General features: G+C 50.9%; 1 long non-coding RNA gene across 1 annotated transcript; it reads left to right on the top strand.

Moving 5' to 3' along the window:
- Positions 1 to 6,500: 6,500 nt before the first annotated feature.
- LOC142071514 (uncharacterized) lies at positions 6,501 to 10,431 on the top strand. Its single transcript, XR_012667572.1, has 3 exons — positions 6,501 to 7,876; positions 8,471 to 8,537; positions 9,306 to 10,431. It is a non-coding gene; the product is annotated as an uncharacterized LOC142071514 (long non-coding RNA).
- The last annotated feature ends 313 nt before the right edge of the window (positions 10,432 to 10,744 follow it).

The following is a 10,744-nucleotide window of genomic DNA, read 5'->3' as shown; positions in this document are numbered from 1 at the left end:
CTTCTACTCAGGCAGAGTCGTTCAAGGGGGTGTTCCCCAAAAAGAAGATAAGGTACAACTCCTCCAGAGCAAGGGAAGATTTGGAATTCTGTGTGTCATAATTCATTCTCCGTTCTGCTCCTGGGACAGTACAACTGCACGCTACCCTTTACTCAGTGTATGTGGTAACTCCAATATCAAGGCCTTCATATTTTAATACTTTCTGTTTTACTTCTTCCAAAAAAACATTCTTAACTTGTTTGCATGATTTAATTTTTTCACTGCTTGACAAAACCAAGGTCACTTTATGATGCAATCTTTTGTCAATAGCATTTAATTTTATACACACTTTTTACACACCTTTACAGGATTGATGACTGAGGGAGTTCAAAACATTATATCTAGCTTGGAAAAGACTCCTTTTTCCATACACCTATTCATTATTTGAAGCTCTTTAGTCATTTTTTTAGAAGAACAAGCCAATTTACCACTTATTCTGTAACCCAATATCCTAAATATTAACCTTTAAGTGGAGCTTTTTCAAATACTTCCAGGAAATGCAAGTTTACCTTGGACATAGGATGTTCCATCATATTAATGAGGTTCTTAAAATCTATTGATTAGTTAGCAGTCTTATCAAGAAAATTGTAGTTTTATAAATCATAGAATCGTAGAATATCAGGGTTGGAAGGGACCTCAGGAGGTCATCTAGTCCAACCCCCTGCTCAAAGCAGGACCAATCCCCAACTAAATCATCCCAGACAGGGCTTTGTCAAGCCTGATCTTAAAAACCTCAAAGGAAGGAGATTCCACCACCTCCTTAGGTAATGCATTCCAGTGCTTCACTACCTCCTAGTGAAAAAGTTTTTCCTAATATCCAACCTAAACCTCCCCCACTGCAACTTGAGACCATTACTCCTTGTTCTGTCATCAGCTACCACTGAGAACAGTCTAGATCCATCCTCTTTGGAACCCCCTTTCAGGTAGTTGAAAGCAGCTACAAATCCCCCCTCATTCTTCTTTTCCGCAGACTAAACAATCCCAATTCCTTCAGCCTCTCCTCATAAGTCATGTGTTCCAGTCCCGTAATCATTTTTGTTGCCTTCCGCTGGACACTTTCCAATTTTTTCACACCCTTCTTGTAGTGTGGGGCCCAAAACTGGACACAGTACTCCAGATGAGGCCTCACCAATGTTGAATAGAAGGGAATATATATGAAGTCATAACGCATTTTAATATTTCTTCCAAATACATTATTTATGGAATTAGAAACATAGTATGATGTTCACAGAATTTGACTGTGAACATCATACTATGATAGCATGAAGGAGAGAAATGCAGAGAAAGAAGACAAGTTAGGAGTTTTTATATATTAAGGTGTGATCTGAAGCTGTGCTTCAGTCAGGTGATTAACTGCAGGCACATGAGTAGTTCTGTTGACTTCAACATACGTAAGTACCTTGCTGAATCAAGGCCATAGTCAATAAAGGGATTATGTACAAATGGAGGCATGTTTTTATCAATTTACAGGGATTCATGGATTTATGTGTTACCAAATTGCTTTAAGGTGGCCAGAGAAAGCTGATGGAGAATTCACCCCATTCAACGTAATTCTCAGATGGCAGCAATCTGCTACAGGTGCCTCTTCTACCTTCTGTGCTAAGTTGCATCTCCTAACCCCAGTGCGAGGAGAGGAAGGTGATGATGGACAAGAGCTCCACAAAGCCTGCTTGTGTACTGGCATAAGTTAGAGCTGCTCCTTTGCAACTTTAGGTTATGTCAGGGCCAGGTAACTGAGGATTAAGGAACTGAGGTGGAAAACTGGCCACAGTATCTCCTTCCTGTGATGTCTCTTTAAATCAGATCTGTTACTGAAACTATTTTACCTGATCTTGACTAATAAATGCCTGTATAGTCTGCCTTGTGCATTAGCAATCAATTGTCAGTTATGTGTCCGACCTCTTCACAGAGATATGCTCAGCCTCTGAGAACCAGATAAGTTGTATGATTAGAGGGAGTAACTCCAAATTCCATGCCCTCTTTCAGGGTGCACATACAGATTACAAGCAGAAACTGACCCTGGGGCCCCTTGGTTCTGCAGAAGAGGAGGAAAAGGGCAGAAAGAACACTAACTTATGTGTACTATGGCACGATGTTGTGGGACCTTCCTCTCCTGAGGACTCTTGAGTTGTCACATTAGCTCCAGGAAGTTGAATGCAAGTGGCACTGTTAGCATCATTGTTACCTGCATAAGTCTGTGTACTGATTCTGCTTCCATTCACATCACCAACAAAGTTCCCACTGTCTCCAGGGGTGCAGGAGCACACCCTTAGACTAAAGCATTACTTTAGATGGCTCTGAGGCACTTTGCTTAATATTCTCTGAGTGGAGTAGTCAAAATGACTGATCCCTGACTCTATCCCTGTACTGACCAGCCAACCCTCAAATGACACCCATTTCAAAGTCTATTGGCAGCTTGTAACGGGGCATGGCTACTCTCCAGCATTCATCCCTGCAGAAACTGCATGGATTCCATGTTCACTATGTTTTTTTTTTAAGTTCCCTCCATCATTTCCACAACAATCTCCATACAACAGTCTATTTACAGTAACCCTGTACTTTTTGGGCCTCTCCTCCAGACCTGAGGGGAACAGAGGCCACCCTCCCTTGAGGCCTCCATGTAACTAGGTTCACCTAGCCTACTTCACATAGCCATTCCCTCCTTCCGGGACTTTCTTCCTCTTTATCAACCTTGGGACAATGAGCTGATTGACTCCTTATCCCATCCAGCTGACCAGCTTGATTGTCTAATTATCACTGCCAGCTTTCTCAAGGGGAACTAATTAACATTAGAGTGATGGTCCACCAGTTAGCTTCCAGCAACTCCCTGGCCAGACCCCTCTTGTTATGCTGCTACTGTGGGGGGCAAGAGGGGCTGCTGGTCTTACTACCAGAAGGGAGCAAGTGACCTCACCACTATCCATGGGGTCTCTCCTGGCTGTCTAGATGTGGCTGCTGCTGCCTTCAGGGAGAAGGAAGAGGAGCTGCCTCTGGAGTACATGGAGCTGCTGCTGCTTGTCTCAGTGGAAGGTGTGTTGCTGCCAGACTGAGTAACTGTATCATCTCTGCCTGTGTGGTGAGGTGGAATGGAGCCCTCCCCTTATTCCATCCACCAGCAGCATCACCACCTGCTCCACTACCCTGAACACCATGGTGGGGCTGTTTCCTTTCCTTGGCTCAGCCACTTGCCTTGCCCTGTTACCATATGGGATTCTGACTGCAGCAGCAAGCTGGAACTATTGTTTGCAAGTGCACATGGGTGCATATGCCCCCCTTCCTCCCTGGACTTGCCTTTCCCCAATCTGTGCAAGGCTGGTGGGCCCCTCCCACCCTCTGTTTGCCCATCAGCCCCTCTGCAGAAGTTTGCCCTTCTCTCTTTTTGCTGCCTGCCCCATCTGCCCACTGCTAGCCACCTTGTTTGTTGTTACACACACACACACACACACACACACACACACACACACACACACTTCCCTTGCAAGGTTTGTTAGTTTGCCTGTCCCACCCTGGTCCCTGGGAGTCTGTCTGTGTGTTTTTCCTACTCCACCCCTGGCCTGTTCTCAGCCCATTTCCCGCACCCCACTCTATCCCGCTTGTTCTGTGTGCCCATGCCCTTCTTGGTGTTTGTGACCCCCCTCCATTTTTGTTGCCCCCCCATTCTCTGCACCCCCTAATGTTGCTGTAAGCCCTTGTGACCCCTCCCCGTTGGTGCCGTCCTCCCCTGCCCGCAGCCTGGCAGGAGGAGCGGTTAGCTGTCCCGCCTTCACCTTGCCCCTCCCTGTGGTGCTTGCTCTTGCTCCTGTCCCCTTTCCCTGAATGGCAGAGGAGACAGCAGAAGGGGGCCCCCTGGTTGATCCTGTTGCCCTCCCCACCCCCAGCTTGCTCCACCATCCACCCTTGCGGCTACCACGTCAACTGCTGGGGCTGAGTCCTTCACCCTCGCCCCCATAGGTGAGCACCAGCTGCAAGCATGGATAGGGATTCCACCACTGCCATGGCTTCTACCACTGCCATCCTCCAGGGAGCCCCCTTAACCGGCAGAAAGGGCCAGGAGAAAAAGAAGGGCACGAGTCCTGCCCAGAAAGCAAAGCCTTCGGCTGCAGAGACCACCCCTCCCCCACCACAGCCCTGCCATCAGCCGCGGCTTCCCCTCCCCCTGATGTTCCCTCCACCACTTCTGGGGGAGCCCATGTCTCAGTCCCCCCAGAGCATATGCCATCGTGGCAGTCTCCAAAATGTATGGGAAAGTTGTCTTCTTCCTGGCATCATAGGCTGCCACCCAGGAGGCGGGGAGAAGGGCCTTGAAGTAGGAGGCATCTATGTCCCACTTGAGCCCCTGGAGGACCAGGGAGTATGGGTGGTTTTCACCTCCATCCCCCTTTCTCCACAGTGCTGACCTATTATCCTTCTTCTCCACGCTGGGGAAACCTTTATCCATCATCAACCCTCTCCCATTAGACCTCCAGGCCCCCATCCTATGCCACGTCCTCTCATTCTGCTGGCCGGTGTAAATCCAGCTGCTGCCAGCAGTGCCTGTTGGAGAGGCACTCGAGGGGTCCTTTCTAGTGTCCCATCAGGAAGCCCAGTACCGGGTACACTATGCAAAGCCCCTGCTACACAACCCCCAGCTTGGTGTGCAGGCAGAGGAGTCCCCCACGGTGAGCCAGAGGTTGGTCCTGGCAGGAGCCACCAGAATCTGACTCCTCCTGAGTGGATTTCCTTGTGCTCAGTTGAAACATAGGACTCTCCACCCCTTACTCTCCCTGGCACATACTCCAGGAAGTGATGGCAGCTTTACTGACTGCCTTGCAGGGTTTCCTTAAATGGGCCCTGGGGGAGGGTGCTCCCCCCTCACCCCTGACCCTCTGGACCTTGTTATCAGGTCCTTGCCCTGTGAGTTCTTCCCCCCTCCCCCGGCCCTCTTCCCTCATTTCTGAACCATGCCAAGGAAACATCTGTACACACTGGTGCACCATACTTTTCATTTCCTCACCCTCATGTCCCACCCTGACACCAAGTGGCAGAACCTTTTGCTACCTGTGGAGGGTGAGAAACCCCAGTGGGCTAGCGTATATTCCACCTTGATCCCATGACCCACTGGGGATATCAGCTGGTGGCTCCTTCCTGGAGCCATGAGCATGGGCATGTACTTGGCACAGTTCACTCCCCTCCCTCCCCCGACACCTGCCCTTTTGAAGCATCAGGGAGACCCCGGTGCACGTCAATCTGGTGTGCGCCAGTGTAGGATTCATACAAGGTTTATGCGCTTGGCAACATTCAGGGCACACCCGGAGTGTTGTGCTGGACCTGTGCACACACAGCTTCTTTCAAGGGCATCAACCTTGGAATCTCGCCCAGATGACATGAACCGTGGGAAGCCTCTCAGGACTGGGCTCAAGGCCTGAGAGCAAGGAATGCGGTAGATAGAAACTGGTAAATAAGAATGTTAAACAAAGCCAGTGTATTCCTTTTATCTGTTGGAGAATGTAATGCGCGGGGGGAGAGAAAAAATAAAGGGGAAGGTGGAAAGCTGACAGGCAGAAGCCTGTTAGCAGACCAGCCGCTTGCTTGCTAAAAGCTCTGTGCTGTCTTGTCATTGAACCGCAACAACTGGCGCCCAAACGTGGGGCCCTCAGCACTCACCTCGCCCGGCAAGGGTTTCAGACGCGTCACTCATCCGCTTCGTGGATCCCAGCGAGTATTTTTCGTTGTGGTAAGTATGGGAAGCTCCCTCTCTGCGTTGCAAGTGCAACACCGCAATGAGCTGCAGTATTTGCTGCATACGGCTCAGCATGATTGCCCCACTCGAGAACTCACTCTCCTGCTACAGGAGGTGAGTGCCCAATGCCCGTGGTACCCTGAAGCTGGAACCCTTAAGCTAGCGGACTGGGAGCGGTTGGGCCAGACATTGCACAAGGAGCCTCGGGCGCCCGTGCAGGCTCTACATGCCTGGCACCTCTGCCGCGACGCGATACAGCGTGTCACCTCCGACAGGCCCTCCCTCGCGAGGCTGGTGATCTCGCCACGCCCATCCGCTCCTGCAGCCATCCCCCCTCCTGGCGATGCGACACAGCGTGTCACCTCGGAAAGGCCCTCTCCAGCGCCAACAGAGGGGCTGCCGATCCCGCCACCCCCGTCCGCTCCTGCAGCCATCCCTCCCCCTGCTTTGCCCCCAGTGCCTCTATTACCACCGCCTCCCTGGCCTTCCCCACCAGAGCCGGTGTGTGATCTCCCTCCCCCCGTGGGGCCCCATGCTCCGGGGCCCCCCGGAGGGTCGTCCGCGTCTGCTCAGCGGCTTTCGCTGGTGCAACAAATGGTCGATGCAGCGAAGACTCGCTCAGATCTTAGAGCAGAGGAGCTGGCTGAGCTGGTCTCAGTTTGTCTGGTGACCTGGCAGGATGATGACCAGGGCAACCAGGTTGCAAACTGGGTCAGTTTGCCTTACTCGGTGATCAGAGACGTAAAGAAAGCGATTTGCGAGTTCGGTCTGACCAGCACGTATGTGCGTGGTCTCATTGAAGGGCTAGGTTCTGGGTATTCCCTGGTCCCTGAGGACTGGAAGGCGCTATTGCGCATGATGCTGACACCTAGTCAGTATGTTATTTGGCTTAGTGAATTTCGGCAGATGGCGGAACGCCAGGCCCAGGTGTATAGAGAGCAAGGTGTCATTTATGAGCAGTTAGCGGGGGGGGCCAATTTGCTACTGTTCAGATGCAGTCTCAACTCCCTCAGGCCGTCTTCCCCATTATTTCCACCTGTGCCCAGCATGCTTTCCGGAAGGTCCCGGATTCAGGCAAGCCTACCAAAAGCTTTGCCAGTATCTGTCAGGGTGCATCAGAGTCCTTTATGGATTTTACCAACAGATTGCAGGAGGCTATCCTCCGACAGGTGGATAACCCTGCGGCAGCTCAGGAGATCCTGTTAAAAATGGCGGTTGAAAATGCAAACGAGGATTGCTGCCGTGCTCTCCAGGCGGCACAAGTCGCTGGCGTTCTAGAGCTGTCGGACATGCTGCGGGCGTGCCAAAACATCAGAACTCAAGCACATAAAGCTGGAGTTCTGGCTGCCGCCCTGCGGAAAAGCGGGAAGGAGGGGAAGCGTCGTTACCGCTGTGGAAAGGAGGGTCACTTTCAGCAGGAGTGCTGCTCATTGTCGGCGCCCGCCCCTCAAAGAAGTGCCCCAAATGTCGGAAGGGCTATCACTGGGCTAATCAGTGTCGTAGCAGGTCGGGAAACCGCACGACGGGTCTCCCCCGAACCCAGGGCCAAACAGGGGTGTTTCCCACTCAGACAACTGTTCCTCTGTCTTAAAATCCATAGATTCCATGAGGACGGCGACTACCGGAAGTGCAGGGCTTGATCTGATTATGCAGGAGGACGCTGATTTTCAGTTGCCGGGGGAGGTTTGCGCCATACCTACACAAGTGACGGCACCTCTCCCTGCCGGATTTGTGGGTCTGGTTCTCCCTCGCTCACACGCTGGGAAACAGGGTTTTTTTGTCATCCCAGGGGTCACTGACGCCGATTACACCGGCATTATTAAGGTTCAGGTGTGGACCCATCTTCCACAGTCGCTCCCGCATGGACGGTCAATTGCACAATTGATTTTAGTCCCCTATCAGAAGCCAGCTGCGGAGGATCGAGCCCGGGGCGGAGGCGGCTTTGGATCGACTCTGGCTCAGTCGCCATCTCACAACACGTCCTCTCCACTTGTTGCTCTAACAATGTCGGTCCGCCCCTCGAAACCTCAGTTAACACTTCTCTTAAATAATGTTCCTTTTACAGGGCTGGTGGACACTGGAGCTGACATTATGGTGATTCGTGATCCGGAGTGGCTGGTCGGTTGGCCAACAGTTCCTTCTAAAGAGTTGTGGGGGATCGGGGGTAGCAAACCCGGGCACCAAAGTTTGTCTTGGGTCACAGTCTCTAAACAAGGAGGCCGTGCCCTTGCTACGATCCGCCCTTTTGTACTCCCTGTCCACCTCAATATTTGGGGCTGTGACTTACTTGCAAAGCTGGACACCACCCTCGATATTAATATATAATGGCCCGAAATCCTCCCTCACCCACTTTGCCATCCGCATTACCATTGGTATGGCAATCCTTAGAACCCATATGGATTGACCAGTGGCCCCTCCCCTAGAAAAGCTGAAAGCGCTTCATTCACTTGTACAATAATATTTGCATGCACAGCGCTTGGAGAGCTTTACTAGTCCTTGGAACTAGCTGCTGTTATTTTGGCCTTTCAATTTTTTGCTGATTGTCCCTTTAATTTGATCATGGACACGCATTATGTTTATCAGGTAATTGATCATTTACCCCTTGCCCTTATTACCCCTCAGGTCGATGCGGACCTTCTTCGCCTGTTTTTTGTCCTTACAGTATCTCCTCACCACTCGTAATTTCCCTTATTTTGTTGCTCATATTCACAGTCATACACCTCTGCCTGGGCTACTCACTGAAGGCAATGCGCGTGCTGATCATACGTAACATGGTCAGGTAAATTCCCTTTTTTCTGACCCCATCGAAAGCCATTTCTTTTTTCATCAGTCTGCCTCTGTTTTGGCCGGACAGTTTTACATTCCTGCTGATCATGCACATTCTATTGTTTGTTCCTGCCCCACTGTGCTGCTGCTGCCCCTACCTTTTCTTATGCCGTTAACCCCAGAGGTACCGCAGCGAATCAGCTGTGGCAAATGGATGTCACTCACGTGCCACAATTCCGCCCCTATTCGTTTTTACATGTTTCCATTGATACCTATTTGGGATTCCTCTGGGTGACCCCACAGCGTGGGGAAGCCACTCCCAAAGTTATTCACTATTTGCTAGCCTGTTTTGCTGTTATGGGTCGCCCGAGCCAGATAAAAACGGATAATGCCCCAGCCTATTGCTCCACAGCCCCCTCCACCTTTTGTGCCCAATGGGACGTCCGTCTCAAACACGGGATCCCTTATAATTCCACAGGCCAAGCTGTTGAATGTGCAAATCGCACGCTAAAAACCTTGCTCGACAAACAATTAAAACAAGGGGAGCTGCGTCTCCGAACCTTAGGAGACATTCAGCAACAAATGCATATCCTTTTGTTTACTTTAAATAATTTAACGCTGAACACAGCTCAGCAGACCCCCACGGATCGGCATTTTCATAAATCCGAGGTACTGGAAAGACCGCGTGTCTATTACCATCAGCTGCCCAATCTGCAATGGTTGGGCCCAGTACCTCTAATCACTTGGGGTCGGGGATATGCTGCTGTGTCTCTCCCTGCAGGACCGTTGTGGGTTCCGGCCCGGTGTGTGCGACCGGCACTGAAACAGCATGGCGTGGCACCAGGGGCTATCGAACCCCATACCGGAGTTTCAGCTGACCTTGGAGGAGAATGCGGTGCCTCCCGGGTCGACAACGGCGGGATGGAAACGAAGGAGATGTAGCGTCCCAAGCCAGCCCGTGACTTGGGGAGCAGTAAAAGCATTGGTCGCCGCGTCTCAACGAAGACTGGCAGCAAACCAACAGCCAGAGACTCCTGAGACTTTGCTTGTGGCAGTTCTCGCCCAAATTACTGCTAATTCTGTATTGATTGTATGCCTTTTGTGCCTGCTATTTCCTGCAGGGGTTGGCTCGGGAGTGCTTCCTCCGTTACGGGCCCGAATGATATATAACCTATGGGAAAGATTGGCTTCAACAGCAAATGTTACCCACTTTTGTTTATCTCATTTTGTAGCAGCTGAAGAATTGTTGTTAGGTACGTGCCTTAGTACAGTATGTCATCACCCTGAGGAAATTGGGAATGAGATGATGCTCGCTGCTTACGCGAACCTCTCTTCCCAGTACTCTAGCATGGCTAATTGGGGCCTGGCCAATTACACTTTACCTTCTTAAGCTTATTTTTTGCTGTTGCTGTGTGCAATGTATTTCCTTTTTGTTAAGGCTTTGTCGAGAACCGCCCTGGCAGGCTCCATGAGTTATGACCTCATCTGTCCGGGAGTTAATTGGCTTGCAAAAGCAAATTGATGGCTACCATGAGATGGCCAAGCACAAATAAACAAAAAAAGGAGGGGATGTAGGATTCATACAAGGTTTATGCGCTTGGCAACATTCAGGGCACACCCGGAGTGTTGTGCTGGACCTGTGCGCACACAGCTTCTTTCAAGGGCATCAACCTTGGAATCTCGCCCAGATGACATGAACCGTGGGAAGTCTCCCAGGACTGGGCTCAAGGCCCGAGAGCAAGGAATGCGGTAGATAGAAACTGGTAAATAAGAATGTTAAACAAAGCCAATGTATTCCTTTTATCTGTTGGAGAATGTAATGCGCGGGGGGAGAGAAAGAATAAAGGGGGAGGTGGAAAGCTGACAGGCAGAAGCCTGTTAGCAGACCAGCCACTTGCTTGCTAAAAGCTCTGTGCTGTCTTGTCATTGAACCGCCACACGCCAGTTTGCAGCATCCTTGCCGGCTCCTCCAGAACCTTCTCCTTAGCTTCTGACAGCACCTTCCCCTGCACATCCTTATGAATGCACACCCTGTCTATGTCCCATGAAATCTCGAGACCTCTTTGTCAACCTCCTCCTGGAGCTGGCCAAAGTGACCATCTATAAAACCAGGAGGAGGACACTGAACTGTGGGGCCTATTGGTTCATGCATCTGGGCAGAGTTACTTTGGGCTGCATCAGCTGGCTCCCTAGACACCTTTGAGGAGCAGTGAACAGTGT

The sequence above is a fragment of the Caretta caretta genome, chromosome 3, assembly GCF_965140235.1.
Source record: "Caretta caretta isolate rCarCar2 chromosome 3, rCarCar1.hap1, whole genome shotgun sequence".
In the NCBI taxonomy this organism is placed as follows: domain Eukaryota; kingdom Metazoa; phylum Chordata; order Testudines; family Cheloniidae; genus Caretta; species Caretta caretta.
Note: the sequence above shows the minus strand (reverse complement) of the source record. Positions and strands in the feature narration are given on the sequence as shown.